Here is a 15,917-nt window from a genome sequence, read left to right on the forward strand (position 1 = left end):
TTTCATGCAGCCAGTGGAATTTGCTTTTAGTCTGTAATATTCCTAGTAGATACTAAAATTGTTTCTTTGATTCTTTTTTTTTTTTTAATCATTACTGAACAGACATTCTTTTTTCCTTCATTTCTGGTAGGTCATACTTTTTCAAAAGAAAAGGAGTTTGGGCAGTAAATGTATATGTGCTGCAATAACGGTCAGTATTTGTATTAACAGGTGTATCTGTCAATAGATGCATGAGTTCTGAACATCAATAGTTAAAACACAGTTTAATTAAAAAAAGATATATATATTCCAATAGATCAAAACAGTTGAATAATAAAAATGAAAGCACAGTAAACAAGCACAGAAAGTCTCCTAAATAAAATATTCTATTAATCACCCAGAGGTAGAATAGCCAGAATATTATTTCACATTTGGACTGGAAAACTCCCACCAAAATTAATGTACAGCATGTTATTCTAGCAACTCTGCTGACATGGTTCCAGCCATCAGGCATCAGTTGGAGCTGCTTTTGTGGGTCTTAACAAAGACTAAAGGGGAACATCCAAAAAAATGAAAGTTGCACCAATATTTGAAACTTCCTTTCTGGGGTGAACCTTAGTCTAATGCAGAAGAAATTAAGAAAGCTTATGACACCAGAGATTTTCTGTAGAAGGGAAGGAGTAAGGCAGAAGTTGATCTTGATAGACAAAGCCACAAAATTACAGTTTCTTAAATATGCTTAATTTTGAAAATTTAGTTCCCGTGGTGTATTTGTTACTAAATTAATCCTAAAACATTTCTGGATGCTTAAGTTTCCTGTCTGCAGACGTTTTCACTTGGTCTATTTTTGCCTTAGGATAGGCAGTGAGCATGATGCTTTTTTGATGGGCTTTTTGGTGTAATGCTAAAGGTTGGCCTGCTTTGGACCTCATCTTTGAGCACTTTGAGTAGTTCTGGTGTAGGGAATCTGTGGCCCTAGAGGTATAATTTTGACCTCTTTACACACAAGCAAACATGGATGAGTTGTTTGCTGGAAATCAGTCTGAAAGTTATTAGTAGAAGCAAGAGTATAACTGATGAGTCTTTGTTCTTGAGTGTTAACCTGTATCACACTGACATTTAAACATGATACAAGTCTGATGACATATCAAAACGATTTGGCATTAGCTGTTGAAATTTTTCAGTCAGCTGTAGATGTTTTAAAGAAGAAAATGACAAAGGACTTTATTAAAAATTGAGATGGATTTGATAGATAAGGATTCTTGTTTGGCCTTTTCATTACGTTCCTCAAAGTTCTCTTTGAAGCAACTGTTTCCTTTCTGTCTGCCAGACATATCCTGTGAAATGAAAATAAGTATGACAAGAGAAAAACCTCACACAGTCCTGCCATAAGTCTTAGAGACTGTTATCCTAAAGTTTCTTTCTTTTAGTTCTTTCTTTTAACCTTCAAAGGTTTATACAGCAGTCCTAAACACTTTAGACGGAAATAGGATGGCTACTATACATTTAATGGATTCCATTTCTTGTGGATCTACTCAGGGTTATCCAAGTCTTCTGCCATCTCAAGTCGTAGAATATGGCTTTCTGTTCTTTTACACATGGATCACAAATGTGAGCATTAGGAAAACAGACATAATACCTTACATATGTATTGAGTCTTTCACCCAAGGATCCGTTTATGTTCTGAAGTAATCTGGCAATGGCATACTTGGATCACTAATCTATAATTTTTCACACTATTGAAAAAGCTTATCTATTTTCTATTCCCTCATATATTTGTAATTTGTATAGTTAATTAGTTGAATATGTTTCCAAGTGCCCTGGTTAATTCTTGTAAATGAACTCCTCTAGTAACAGCTGAATGTAATTTAGCACATTTTTTTTCATGTAGCTGAATCATTTGCTTTTCAGCTGTCAAACACAGGTGGCATGTACAGAGAAACATCTTTCTTACCATGGCAAGGTAGATTGCATGTGCAATGCCAGATGTGTACAGCATTTACTATGCTTACATGTTAGTGGTGATTCAGTATGCAAGTGCCAGCTTATTGCAAAAAATTATTAAAAAAAAATTTCCTAATTATTGTATTTTACAAAGTGGCATACATTGCAATTACTCTTTTTGGAACCTCTAGAAAGGCAACTAGCATTTTCTAAGTGTCTCAGAGGTCAAAGGAGCTGTACAATTTAGTATGAGCTGGAATCCATTGAATAATGTCTGAGTCCACTAATGGAAGATTATGAACATTATTAATTCTAAGTGCAACCACATGTTGGAAATGGGTACTTAGTGTGCTTTAAATGTGAAGAACTCCTTTAGTTTTGCAATATCTCAAACATAAAAAACATCTAGAAGCATCATTTGAAAGGGAATTTGAGAACTTCTGGTACCCGAGCAACAACACAACAGTAAATGTTCTCATTTTGCCAGAAAACCTTCTAATTTCAAAGTCTCTGCCCTTCCTGTGCATAGTAAAAATGTCAGTGGCATGGGCAAATACATCAGGACTTTTAATTTTATGTTCATTTTTGTAGAGAGGTATTGCAGCATATGTCTATTCCCACCACACTGTTAAAACTGGTTAATGTGGATAAAAATCAGGTAGACTCTTAGGAACACAATATCATTCAAGTATCTGAATTAAAATAATTTCAGATTTTGGACTGATCCTCAAAGTAACTTTGCAACCTATGAAATGAATATCACTGAGATGTTGCTATTAAATTAGGCTCAGCGTCATGCTCACTTTTGTTTTTCTTGACTTCCTGCTCATGTGATAAGGAGATCTGACAAGTAAGTTGTTCTGTGTGGATGGAGTAAATGTCTCTGAAAAATAATTTACAAAATGTATTGTTTACAATTCCATTTTAAATGTTACACTTTAAAAAACTTCAAAACTTTTTCAATATACAGTTGGACACTCATGTTACTTTCACTGAAATATTAAAACAATTTGTATAGGAGACCTTCTGAATCCTTGTAAACCTAAGGCAGAGCACTGGGAAAATGTGAGGAAACGTTATTGAATCTCATGCTGGCAGTAAATTTTCTCCTTAAAATACTATTATTTTGTTATGAACATTTCTACTAAGTTTCCATAGTACTGGATGCCTTATTCAACTTAGGTGCTTTGATTCACATCTGTTTGTAAGAACATGCAGTCACTTTCTGACCAAAATTGATTATGACTTGATGTAACCACTCATCCAAGAGGAACAGAGCTAAGTAAGGCTACACAGACACCTGAATTCTCCCTTGAACTCTATGAAGTCCCTTAATTTAACTTACACCTGTATACAAAATTCTCCAACTCATGAAGAAATTGAACTCCACAGTTGACAATCTGCCATATAGATGTAATAAGTAGCCACGACCCTAGTCAAGAGCCAAAGTTCTCCCTTTTCATATCGTGTGCATATGGAAGTCAGTATTGGAATCCAAAGTTTTGGACAAAACTACACATTCTGCCAGCTCTTACTTTCACCGCTGCCTTTATAAAGCACCCAAGGAAAGGCTGAATACTTCAGAGTGTAGTCAGAGTGCCTTCAGGCCGAGGAGAAGGTAGTACTGTTATTTGGCTGCTCTGACCACAGTTTCATACTTTCCTCCCATAATCCCCTCCTTTCTGTTGGTATAATCCTTTAGAAAGCAACATAATAAACCAGATTTGGGGAAATAACCTGAATTAACACTATCTTGATGAATAAAAAAAATAATAAAAAAAGACATTCAGAAAGGATATTTGTGTTAGCACACGGAGGGCAGGAGTGAGAATTAGATAGGTTGTCTACTGACTTATGCAAACTCAAAGAGATGGGAAAGCCATTCTTTAAAACTGTTTTCATTGAGTGGTAAGAAAATTAAAGGTGTCATTATGTCAGATATTTATTTCTTGTTTCATAGATGACACAATATTCCTGACTCAAGAGCATGATGCATAAAAACAAGGCCAAAAAGTAGTGTAAGTACTACAAATCCACCTGCCATTTGAACAGGTCTAAGATGAGGAAAAAAAAAAAATAATGAAACAGCACAAATAAACCAATGAACTACGGCAAGGATAATGACCATTTATACTGCATCTGCTATCCAGAGGGAGAGTAGGTGAGGCCTTTGAACACAAAAAAGAAAGATTTGCAAAGATTTTCTTCAGATCAAACTTTTTCAATCTCAAATAAAAGGCTAATTTCAAAAAAAATAGCCATTATTCATCTCCAATGGCAGCTCTATGTTTCTATGTGTAACAGTGCACGTTTCAACCTATAGAGGCTTTCGGCTTTCAACTCAGGTACTACAGCATATACATTGCTTTTTGCTTAGAGTTTTTCAGCTCTTATTGATAAATACAAATATCAGAGAGCACAGCTCTGTTGTGGTGTGAAATTAGAAATTATAGACATTTTTGAAACAGATTGGGTCAGGATTTCTGTGCCAGGTATGCTGTGCTAATCTTTTTATTCTGTGGCAAACCTTGTAACTGGGTCTGAAGATATTTTAATGGGTCAGAAAGAAGGTGCATATGAACTTTGCTTGCCTGATGAAAGCAGCTGTAATGTCACCAATATTTCCAAAGGTCACTTCACTGAAGAAAAATTTTAACATTTAAGATGTTCCTAGTAGTGGTCCACAGCTTTGCTAATGTCAAAGTTGGGAGGCTTGAATTAAGTTGTCATCACTACCACTTCTTCTGAGAGTTGGGTTACCAATTACAGCATCTATGCTATGATACCTTCAGGAATATTTTACCACAGCATAATGAGACACATCATTGCTCTAAGAATATATCATCTCATATAGGATGGAAGTTAGGCACAGAAGAGCCTGGCCATGTTATTACCAACATATGTGTGGCAATGTAGTGGTTTATTTGGATCCACCTTGAAAACATTATCCTGCCCAAGAAAGTATGCAGATGCTGAGGAAGCAGTAGTCCTGGGCTTACTTGGGAATGTTGGGAGAACCATATGTTGTTGTATGATTTTAACAGCTTGATTCTGTTTCTTAGATCCTGCTTGCCCCTTTTAGAGTCTAATCCAAAGCCCACCGATATCTCTAGAAACGTCATCAATAAAAAGCATACTATGGATCAAGGCCTTACTTGATTTGTGCAAGATTCAGAATTTCCTTCATATGAAACACATAGTTAATTAGCATGCATTTTTATCCTACTTCTCAGGTAACTTGCACAACTAGTAATGCAACGTGTAGTAAAAAGCCTTCTACAATTCAGTTTTCACATGTTCATGATACTGTGGGTAAAAATAATCCAGATAAATTACTGTTAAATTCTTCCTTCTCAGTTCAAAAAAATTATGTATCACTGACAGGAGATAATTTAGAAATTCTTGATGGAGAAGGGTGAAATACTTCTACAAAAATTACAGGCTCAGGTTAGCTTTTTACTGTATTTTTCCTGATTGTTTCAACAATAACAAAAATCTTTTGAAGAAAAGTTCAAAATAATTAGTACTATTTTCTTCAATGCTTTTTCAGTTTAAAAGTAACCTGATACTGTAAATTTCCTTTCAGCTTTATATATCAAAAAAAAAAAGTGCTTTTTTAGACTCGCTGTTTTGCACTTAGTTTTTCTTCAGTGAAAGTGAGATAACAGTTACGGATACAGATGTAATTCATAGCACACAGGTGATCTGTAATCAGTAAAAACTCATTTGAAACTTCGTAGAAGTGTGGACAAGAATGTGCTCCATTTTGCATTCTTGAAGTGTAAGTGGCAGGAGAGATGAAGGAAGTGTGATGTTTCTGTTTTCTGTTTACTCATGGTATCTGAAGCATGAAAATATGAAATAAGCAACTGCAAATACATGGCTCCCCCAAAAACTTCTGTTGTTAATAAGAAAGGTACTCTAGGAACTGGTTTACAAGGAGACCTCAGATATGGACTGTACATGGTAATACAGGTTATTGTCATCTTTCTTGACATTTCAAAGGTACAGCACTTGTTCTAGCCACCTCTTTCCCCACTTTCTAAATTAACGTGCTCTTACGGATTCTTGTAAGACTGCAGCATAATCCAAGTACTGCTTCAGAACACCTTTTTTTTTTTAAGTTTGGATTTTTCTAAGGAGGCAAAGTACTCAAGACTATGGAATTTTCCACTTTTCTTAAAAAAGTAAAAATAATCAAAATTTTTGAAGGAATAGTGGAAACATAACAAGGCTGTCTGAATTATAAACCTACAATATCTTTATCACCTACTGTTTCACTTGCTTCCATTCAACAAATAGAGACCTGCCAAATGTCTAACAGTTTCAGAGCTTGGCTGGTATGAGATGTCTGCTGTCATCATCGAAAACAAGAGTTTATAATTATTTTTCTTTTTTAACAATGTGACTTACAGTATATGTCAAACATGGTTTCTTTCTGCAGCCATTTACTATTTTGCAGTTTTAGTCATGCATCTTAAAGCAAATGTTGCAGGAAAATGTGTAAGATAGGCAACTGGGCAATTTTCCTGGTATTGCAGTAAGTTCTTATGTTTTATTTTTTAGCACAAAAACCAAGATAGAGATAATTTACTTGTTTAAAAAGGAAAGTATATTGAGCAGTGTAGGAGGAATAATTCCTACATAGTTCCTTGCTTTTTCATTGTTTAATTTTAATATTACTGCAACAAATTGAACTAAGTATGTTGATATGTAAAGAAAATAGAAAGTTCTCCAGAGTTTCAGGTTTGTTTTGAGCATTTATGCCCTGGAGGTTTTTCTTGGTCTCAGAGGGCTTTAGTGAATCAGAATGAATACAAGAGGATCTAGGAAGCAATATGTTTAATGAACTGCATCACAAAAAGAAAAACAAAAGATAAAATGCTATAATGTAACGTCCACAAAACCATTGGCATAAAACGCATGATAGAGATTACCCCTACAGTATATTGGAACTTTTCCCATAGTAATTGAAGCAATATTTGTGGAGCTAGCCACAGGACTCTATTAATCTGGAAAGAAACCAGAAACCTAAGGCAACTTGAAGCATGTTAAAGTAGAGGTGCTACCTTCTATATCCTAAGAATCTAATTATCTTCGTGCAGGTGAGTGTTTTGCATGATTATGTAAAATCATGCTTGAAACATGTACTACTATGTAGGTGTTCCTCAGGCATAGGTAGGTGCACACCTGCAGCAATGTAGAAGTTCCCTCAAGTGAGAAAACCTTCAGGAGTTACGTAGTTATTCACCTGTAATTTGAGAATTGCACAGAGTCTTCTGTGCTGAGTGGAACTTTGGAATTAGTCTCACAAATTCATATGTTAGAATATTCATAGCTTGTGGACATGAATGGTGTTATCATTTGTTAGGTGTGTAGGGATGTGGGTTGAAAGTTTGCAGCTTGAAGAGGTCTTTTGATTCCCCCCTCACAAAATAGTTGAGGTTGGACCTCTGGATGCAATCTGATGCAACCTCCCACTTAAGCAGTCACCTAGAGCCAGTTGTCCATGACCATAGCCAGACATCTTTTGCATATCTCCAAGTGGAGAGACTCCACTACTGCTCTGGGCAGCCTGTGCACAGCCACCCTCACAGTAAAACAGTGTTTCCTGATGTTCAAAGGGAAACATCTGTGTTTCAGTTTGTACCCACTGCCTCTTGAACTGTTATTGAGCACTAATGAAAACAGCTTGCCTCTGTCTTCTTTATATTCTCCTTTCAGATATTTGTCTACAGTAAAGATATATGTGCATGGGGCTGTTCCTTCCCAGGTGCAGGACTTTGCACTCCTCCTTATTGAACCTTATGAGGTTCCTGTTAGTCCATGCTCCAGCCTGTCAAGGTCCCTCTGGATGAGCCTCTGGGAGATCAACCACTCCTCACAGTTTTATATCATCAGCAAACTTCTGAGGGTATACTCTACCCCATCATCCAGATGATGAAGATAATACTATACGAGATTGGATACAGTTTTGAGCCCTTGGTTAAATCACTAGCTACTAGCCTCCAGCTAGATTTTGTGCCACTGATCACTACACTCTGGGCCTGTCAATTCAGCCAGTTTCCAATCCACCTCACTGTCCATTCATCCAGCCCATACATCAACAGCTTCTCTATGAGGATCTCGTGGGACACAGTATGAAATACTTACTGAAGTAAAGGTAGATGATATCCACTGCACTCCTTTCATCTACCAAGCCAATCATTTAATCAGAGAAGGTTATCAGGTTGTTTAAGCATGACTTCCACATTGTGGATCCCTGCTGACTACACCAAATCACCTTCTTGTTCCTTGTGTATCTAGAAATGGTTTCCAGGATTAGTTGCTCCATTACCTTCTCAGGGATCAACGTGAGGCTGACTGATCTGCAGTTCCCTACATCCTTCTTTCTTCCCTCTTTTGAAGGCAGGAGTACCTACTGCTTTCAACATGTTTGAAGAGAAAGTTGTTTGAGAAGCAAAGAAAGAAGGGAGGGCTATGAGGGACAACAATGTCTTTCAGCTGCTCAAACAAGACAGCTCATCAGGGGTGAACACACGATTCTTATGTTTAAACTTAGTCATCTAGTGCCATTTTAGATGTGCTAGGCTCTCATGTCTGATATTCAGCTGCTTCTTCAAAATATCTGTGTCTCTTGTGGGTCATATGTCATGTAAGCTAGTCCCATGCAATTATTCTAAGGTCAAAAGTGGCATAAAATCCATACAGTTAGACATTTGAAACACTCTCCAGGTCTCTACCAGGTTATTATCTTTTTGAGCTTCCCAGAATATGTGAAATTTTACAGACTGGACTACATGTGGAGCTTGTAAAAATGAGCATATGATATGACATCTTTTCTATTATTTTTCTTCTATGAAACTGCTTTGCTATGTCAGTCACCCAGAAGTTTTTTATCTGAATGATACAAAACGTTTATATTGATATCAGAAGATTTACAAATCTTTACAGTTGCCAAGAATTATTGTGCATCAAGTATTCTACCTTCAAGGAATATTTTCACTTTTCCAATATTGTACTATGTTACCATATTTATATCTTAATTCCAGTTGTATTTCATTTGGATAATCCCATCTGGTTTAAGTCTCACTTTGCCATTATAGTATTTGAATTTGTGCAGCAATTTTGTAGTGCCAATTTTGCTGACTGATAACTATGTTAATTTCTCATGAGTTGCCATGTTCTTTCCATTATAGTTAGCAATTTCATACACATTGCACGATGTTATTTAAATCTTCACATGGATAGCTCTTCATTGATATTCACTATAAATTAGGCTTAAAATGATACTATGCTGTCATCCTATGCTTTAAAAATTTAAATGGTCTTCCTAATTATATTATGTGTTGAATTTATAGCAGTTTACTTCAATTTAGAAAATTACTTATTAAAAAAAATAAAATCAGCATGCAGAAAACAAACAAACAAACAAACAAACATGTCCTAGCTTAATTCAAGTTAGTATTCTGCAAGTATGCCAGATTCATCTGAAGTTTCTTTATGTGATTTCTTAGATTTTCTTTTTGTACCTCTCTTGTGCTTGTATTAAGAGCAGGGTGGAGAAGCAGCATCAAGAATGTTAAATGGAGAAAATCAGTAATGCCAAAATGCCCATCAATTTATAATCAACAAATTAGAGCTTGGCATATAGTGAAAGTGACAGAGAGAAGCAGGCAGTGCTGAAATGTACACATCAAGGTTATGCTCTGACAGCTCTGACAAGTGGCACCAGCCAGGACTCCCATCAATCAGGTATTCTCAGCAGAAACTGCAAACACTGAATTCATTTTGTGAAGTGATCACTATTCGCTAGCCAGCAGAATGAAATTGTCTCATTTGTTTTTCAGACATCACCTCACCTGATCTTTGAACCTAAAGCTGCTGTTGTTGTTAATAAATCTATTATTGTACTCTGCTAACGCCCAGCTCTAGCAGAACCATTTAGGGTGAATGCTCTGCAAGCACCCTGCTGGAAACCATTCTTGCCCAAAATAGTCTGCAGCCTAATTTGAAATTAATTCAGTCAGTGCATATAATAAATGAAGGAGGAAGAGATATCTCGAATCTTACTTTGAATTAATACATTATTCAAAGCAGGTGAAAGGTAAAAGAAAAGTCACTTTAATCTATAAACTTGTCATGAATAATGGTTATTGAAAGGAAACGTGTAATGGGGTCAGAAAAGTTGTGCAAGTTAAACTCATAATGAACTGAAAAAAAAGCTTCTGATTAGAAGCTTTCAAGGAGCTTGGTGAGGTTGCAGCACTCACCATAAACTCAGTGTGAATGTTTTTAAGATGAGAAAATTTGTCTATAAAATGAACTGTCTGTGACTTGATTTGATACCTTTGTGGACATTGCTTCTCTGGAGAACATTTTGTTCAGTCTTTGATTTTGCACTTCTTCCTGAAATGTTGCTACATAGGCATTTAAACCGTCTTGGAAGCTGAGGAGCTGTAGTTCAATGGATGGGTCTGTACTATATAAGAATTACAGTGCTCTGACACTCTGGGAATTTTTGAGGATAAGTAGTATGTTTTCATGTCTGCTTGTTTTGACATCCACCATAGCTCAGCTCTGATCAGATAAACCAAGTAAGATATATTTAACCATAATGACATAGAATATGTACCCCACCTTGACTGCTGGCTGTTAGTTTGACATTATTGCAATGCTGGTTTATTATTATTTTTTATTATTTATTATTGTGGAATCTACCTGGAGATGTCAATTTCTTCAGTTTGCTTTGATCTGCACAAGCAAATCAAGCGTAAAGCAGCAGCCAGACTGAATGTGAAGATCCAAATATTCAGCAATGTAATGTTTCCCAAAATCTATGGTGGCTACCTGAAAAACTGTCTTACAGTTCACAGAAAGAAATTAGAAGCATGATGAATATGACTTCCTGCATTTAATTTTCCTGAAATCACTGTCCTACCTTTAGATGGCAAAACGTGCCATGGTGATAACCAGGTAGGCCCAGTAGCCACACAGCAGCTCAAGTATTTGGGCATATGCAGAAGTCAATGGGCATCTTTGGCAAGATTATCAACTGGTAGAATATCTAATTGGAGACTACACAATAGTTGTATTTTTTTTCTATTTCAGTGTCACAGTTGGGATCCAATATATTTGATTCTCCTCTGTTAATATGTTCAGATAGGAAGCAATGTCATTTTTCTTTTTAAGGTGTATATGAGCAGAATAAGTTCTCATTTAGTCACAGAGACACCAAAATAACTGGCCATGTTTTTTACCTATGCATACATTTATCATAAGCTGGTAATTAATATAAAGGATGGACTAATCTTTTTTTGAAATTTTACAAATTATGCAGAAGATACCACCTCTTGTAGAATATACAGGGCTTGTATACATCGATTATTCCTGGAACAAGAACCTTTTCTCCACCTCTAAGTCATGTGTGGATGATGTTGGAAGACTTCATAGGCTTATGCATGATTTCTTGGCATCTTTACTGCTTCACCAAACTGTGTAAGGCCTGGAACTATCCACTTCTGTGTGTTGCAGCTGAATCTTAATAAGTTTATGCATTCAGAAAGTGAGGAATCTGTTGCACATGGATGTCAATAATTGAAATCCTGAAGTTTAAAAAAATGCAGAATTCTTCAAGAACTGCAGAGCCATCAGAACAGATCTGTGCCAGAAGATTATGTGGAGAAGCAATGCAGGGACAACAGTACTGTTAAATTGCTATTCTTGATTGTTCAAGGAAGATGAAGAATAGCGACAGTTGAAGTGTAGAAAGGGCTGATGTTGCTCTGCTGTTGCCAGTTGTGGGTTCCCAGTCCAATTTTGGACTCAGGAAGGTTAAAAAATGATTCCAAGAGTGAGATTAAGAAACAAACAAGGTCAGATGCCGCTAAACAATCTTATTTTATTTTTATGCCTAAAGACAGAGTAAATTTACTTCATTTTCACACCTAAAGCTAAAGCAACAGAGACAAAGGGGGAGAAATTAGGAGGAAAGTTAAGCAAGCATGCAAGAAGATAAACAAGAGATAAGCAAGAGATCCAAATGTCATCTCCTGTGGGGCAGCTCTCAGTTTTCAGGCACCAGTAGTGCCGACAGTTTGCAGGTCTTGTGTCGTGCCCGTATCAGAGTCCATGTCCTGATAAGTGTTGGCAGCGCTCGGGTCTCAGGTCCGCTGGTCCCAGGTGACAGGTTTTGGTCCTGGTGGTGGATTGTCATACTTGCAAGTCGTAACTTGGTCGTTTTATGGCAGTTGGTGGTGGGCATTGTCTGAGCACACTGCAGACCTAGTCGCAGATGTTGGTGGCGGATAGCGCTGGAGCTTCACTTGAGCTTACACAAACTTCAAGCATTCTTTGAGTTGTAGGAGTTCACAGTGATCATGCATTTTGCACTTTAATTCACTGTATTTAGGCCTTTACAGTGGGCCCAATTAAGCAAGGAACGTGAGCAAGCATTTTTCTGTAACAAGCAGGCGTTAAGCATATTATTTTAGCAAGCAAGCAAGCTTTAAGACAAATAATATCTCAGCCTACCACACTTATACCATCTATTAACGACCACCATCTTTCACACACATTCAAACCATATGCTGAGAGCCACCGTCTCGCACACCGGTCTGTAGAAGTCTTGGTACCTGACAAACTGAAGTGCCAAAAATGAGCAGAAGCAACTCTTCTCTGCTCCTCCTCTTAACACTAAGCACACACTGGGGGATTTTCTTTCTTGTTTGGCACTGGTATAGAGAACCTGTGCAGAACAGAGACAGGTTTTTTTTCCTGCAAGTCACCAGCTGAACAAAGCTCTTTTGTATCTGTTCTCATGAACTACCTTATATCCATTTTCAGGTGAACTGCAGCGAACTAACTCTCAAAATAAGTGGACACTCCTAAGTTCCTGCAAACTCAAGCTCATGTTGCAGTACACCATGGTGACATGAAGACCTTTGTCTGGGATGACTATGCTAGAACCAGTTTTTTTTTTTTTATTTGAGGGGTTTTGGCTCTGCTACTGGTAAGCTGGGTATCTTTAAAAAAAGACACTTGATTTTTCTGAAGTTTCCTTTTCCGTATGAGGCCTCTTTAGAGTACTTTGAAATATGCAAGCAAAATGTTATAGGCATATGACTGTGCGTGTGGGTATAGACCAATTAAAAAAGCTAGATAATAGTAATAAGAAAAATAATGTATACATGGCCTGCAACTATTAAAAACATTATTTAACTATGTATTGAACCATTCTTGTGTTTTGCATGAAAAAAAAATAACTTCCTCTATTGTATTTTGCGAATTGCTTAGAATATTTTCAGCAAATTGATATAGCCATAAACCTTTAGGTATGTTTGGTCTCCCAAAGAAACTTAGGCATCGTAAGTTTTGTTTCTGACATCAGATGTGAGGTAACACGTAACAGGAATAGGTATGTATGCATATGTATGTAAGCATGTGTATTAACATGAAGAATAATGACATTTTCAAAGATGTTTCTACAGTTCCTGCATCTCCTGGTAACATGAAATTTAAAAGTAAGACCAGATTACTTCTTGTGGATTCCTTCAAACTCTTTACTCTTTCAACTCTTTATCTTTAAGTTTCATGTAAAATTTAGTTCAAATTAGAGCATTTCAGTTCTCCTCAGACTAGGCTGTCTTCCTAGCTCTTCAGTAAATAATTTCATAGGAGCAGATAGCAGCTGGAAGAGTGGTTAGGAGCTGTCTTAATCATCAGGCAAAAAATCCATCTCTTCCAGATTTAATGCCTGTGGGTAACTGGAAACTATTTTATTTGCATTCAGTTTTCATGACTTCCTACTGCCTTCTGCAAACCCTCTCCTGTTGCAGTCTGTGCTTCTGCTTTCCTCCCAGTTTTCATATAGGTTGCCAAGGTATGACACTAAGATTTTGACTGTATTAATTGTGTTCTTGTTACTTATGAGTCCAGCCATATCTGGTTAGGACAGAGAAACTTTAAAAATCAGACTATTACTAATGATGGAGAAACAGAAACGTAAAGTTTTTTGTAAGCTGAGTTAAGAGCAAAATGGAAAAAGCTTACAAAATATTTCTGAAGAAAATTAATGAGAGGTTTTCTAGGGAAAGATCTGAGGCATGTTTCCTTCATCTACACAGTCCTTCTTTCTCACTGTTTGTATAAAGGTTAAGGATGGGCACAGAGAATGCTCTTCAGACTGATAGTATACACAGGAAATAATAGAGTTGTTAACAGCCCATTGTTTCACCACAAGTTGAAAAATCAGTCTAGTATTTGATGCAATAACTCATTTTACAAACACTGAGGCAGACAGACAGCCACAGAGGTAAGGCAGTCCGTAGTCAGAGCTTGGCAGGGCATCACGATACAGGAATTGGCACTCTGAGTATTTGGTTTGGCTAAGCCGTGCACCTCTAGATGAAGGGGAAAGGATTTCTCCTCTCCCTCTGCCCTGGGATGTCTGACATGCTATTGTTCCTTTCAAGACTCATATCTACCAAAGACATGCTCGCTGTAATTTTTCAAATACCCTATTACTAAATAAACTTTGCAGTATGGCACACATCCCACTCTTCTGATGCCTATTTCCTAACTAAATTGTTTTGTTCTGCACAACTTATTGTTTCCTTCTTTTCATTTCTCTTCAAAACAAATAATACTGCATTTAGAAGAGTGGTGTTTTTGAACTGAAAAACAACTAACCTCATATGTGCTCTAGGGCTTACAGGATAGCGTACATCCTGCTGTATGTCTACAGATGGCTCTCATTTGGATTCGCATACAGCATACTGGATTTGGATATCCTGTGTTCTCTGTTACTGGCTCAGTAAAATTAAAAAACTTGTCTTTTGTGCTGGCACTGATTATAGCAATTATGATGGTTGGTTTGGTGAAAAGATTCATGAAAAAGGGGCAGAATAACTCTGAACTTACCAAAAATGGTACAGGCAAAGACTGTGACTAGATTGTCCTGGATTCTCTCTCCAGGGCAAAAGAAAGGGCTAAGATATTGTCTTGCATATGTGTGTGATCTGTGCACAGAGACAGTCACATTTCTGCTCCATTCAGGTTTCTGCAGAAGTGTAGTCTCCTCTTACCATTACACAGTGCAAACCAAGGCTAGAAGTGACAACCGTGAACATCGGCATGCCTCAGAGAGGGGGACTGAGGCATGAAAGTCAATCAAAATAACTCTTGCATTTAGAGTGGAACAATTTTTATATGACACTGAGTTCACTCAGTGGAAAATGCTGTAACAGGAGACAGAAGTCAGGCACGGATTCAGCTTTTGTGCTGGTATGTTTGTTTTAAATAGCAGAGACATTAAATACAAGTTTTTCTAAAGAAAAATAATTTAACTTTTATTTTTTTTTACATTAAAATATTTCATTTTGGTGATATAGAAGCATTTAAGGAACACTCAAAAATGGAAATAACTGGCATTTTAATTTTGACTTATATCTTACATATTCCAGACATACTTGTGTGGATCAGAAGACAAGGGGTTTAAAAATCCCTAAAATAACTCAAGGACACCCTGAAAAGCAATTATCAGTATTTTTTTCTATTTGTTTTGTCAATAACCTGAAAATTTCCATTTCAGACTTCCTCCCTATACCTCCTTTTCTGCAGATTTCTCAGTTTCAGTCAAAAAACCCAGTCCACTTTCACTACTAATAGCTTTGCTAAATTGGTAAAGGACCTGAAATATCAGCAATTTTAGAAAGAATGAATCTAGTACATTCATATAGCAAAATCAGTCATTAGTTCACAGCAAGGACAGTAATGTGGTGTTCCTCAGCAGTGCCATGCTGAGATGTACCTCAGCTTTTCCTTCCTATGAATTTCACCCCATGCCTGTTAGGATTTTATTTTTTTACAATCTTGCAAATGCATTCTCTTTTTTTGAAAAGTCATAGCAAATAATGTCATCTTACAGTGTCATCGAACTGTTAGGAGTGTGCAATTAACTATGATTCCCATCAAAACCAGAATATGCTCAGGTA

Source organism: Patagioenas fasciata, chromosome 1 (genome assembly GCF_037038585.1).
Source record: "Patagioenas fasciata isolate bPatFas1 chromosome 1, bPatFas1.hap1, whole genome shotgun sequence".
In the NCBI taxonomy this organism is placed as follows: Eukaryota; Metazoa; Chordata; class Aves; order Columbiformes; family Columbidae; genus Patagioenas; species Patagioenas fasciata.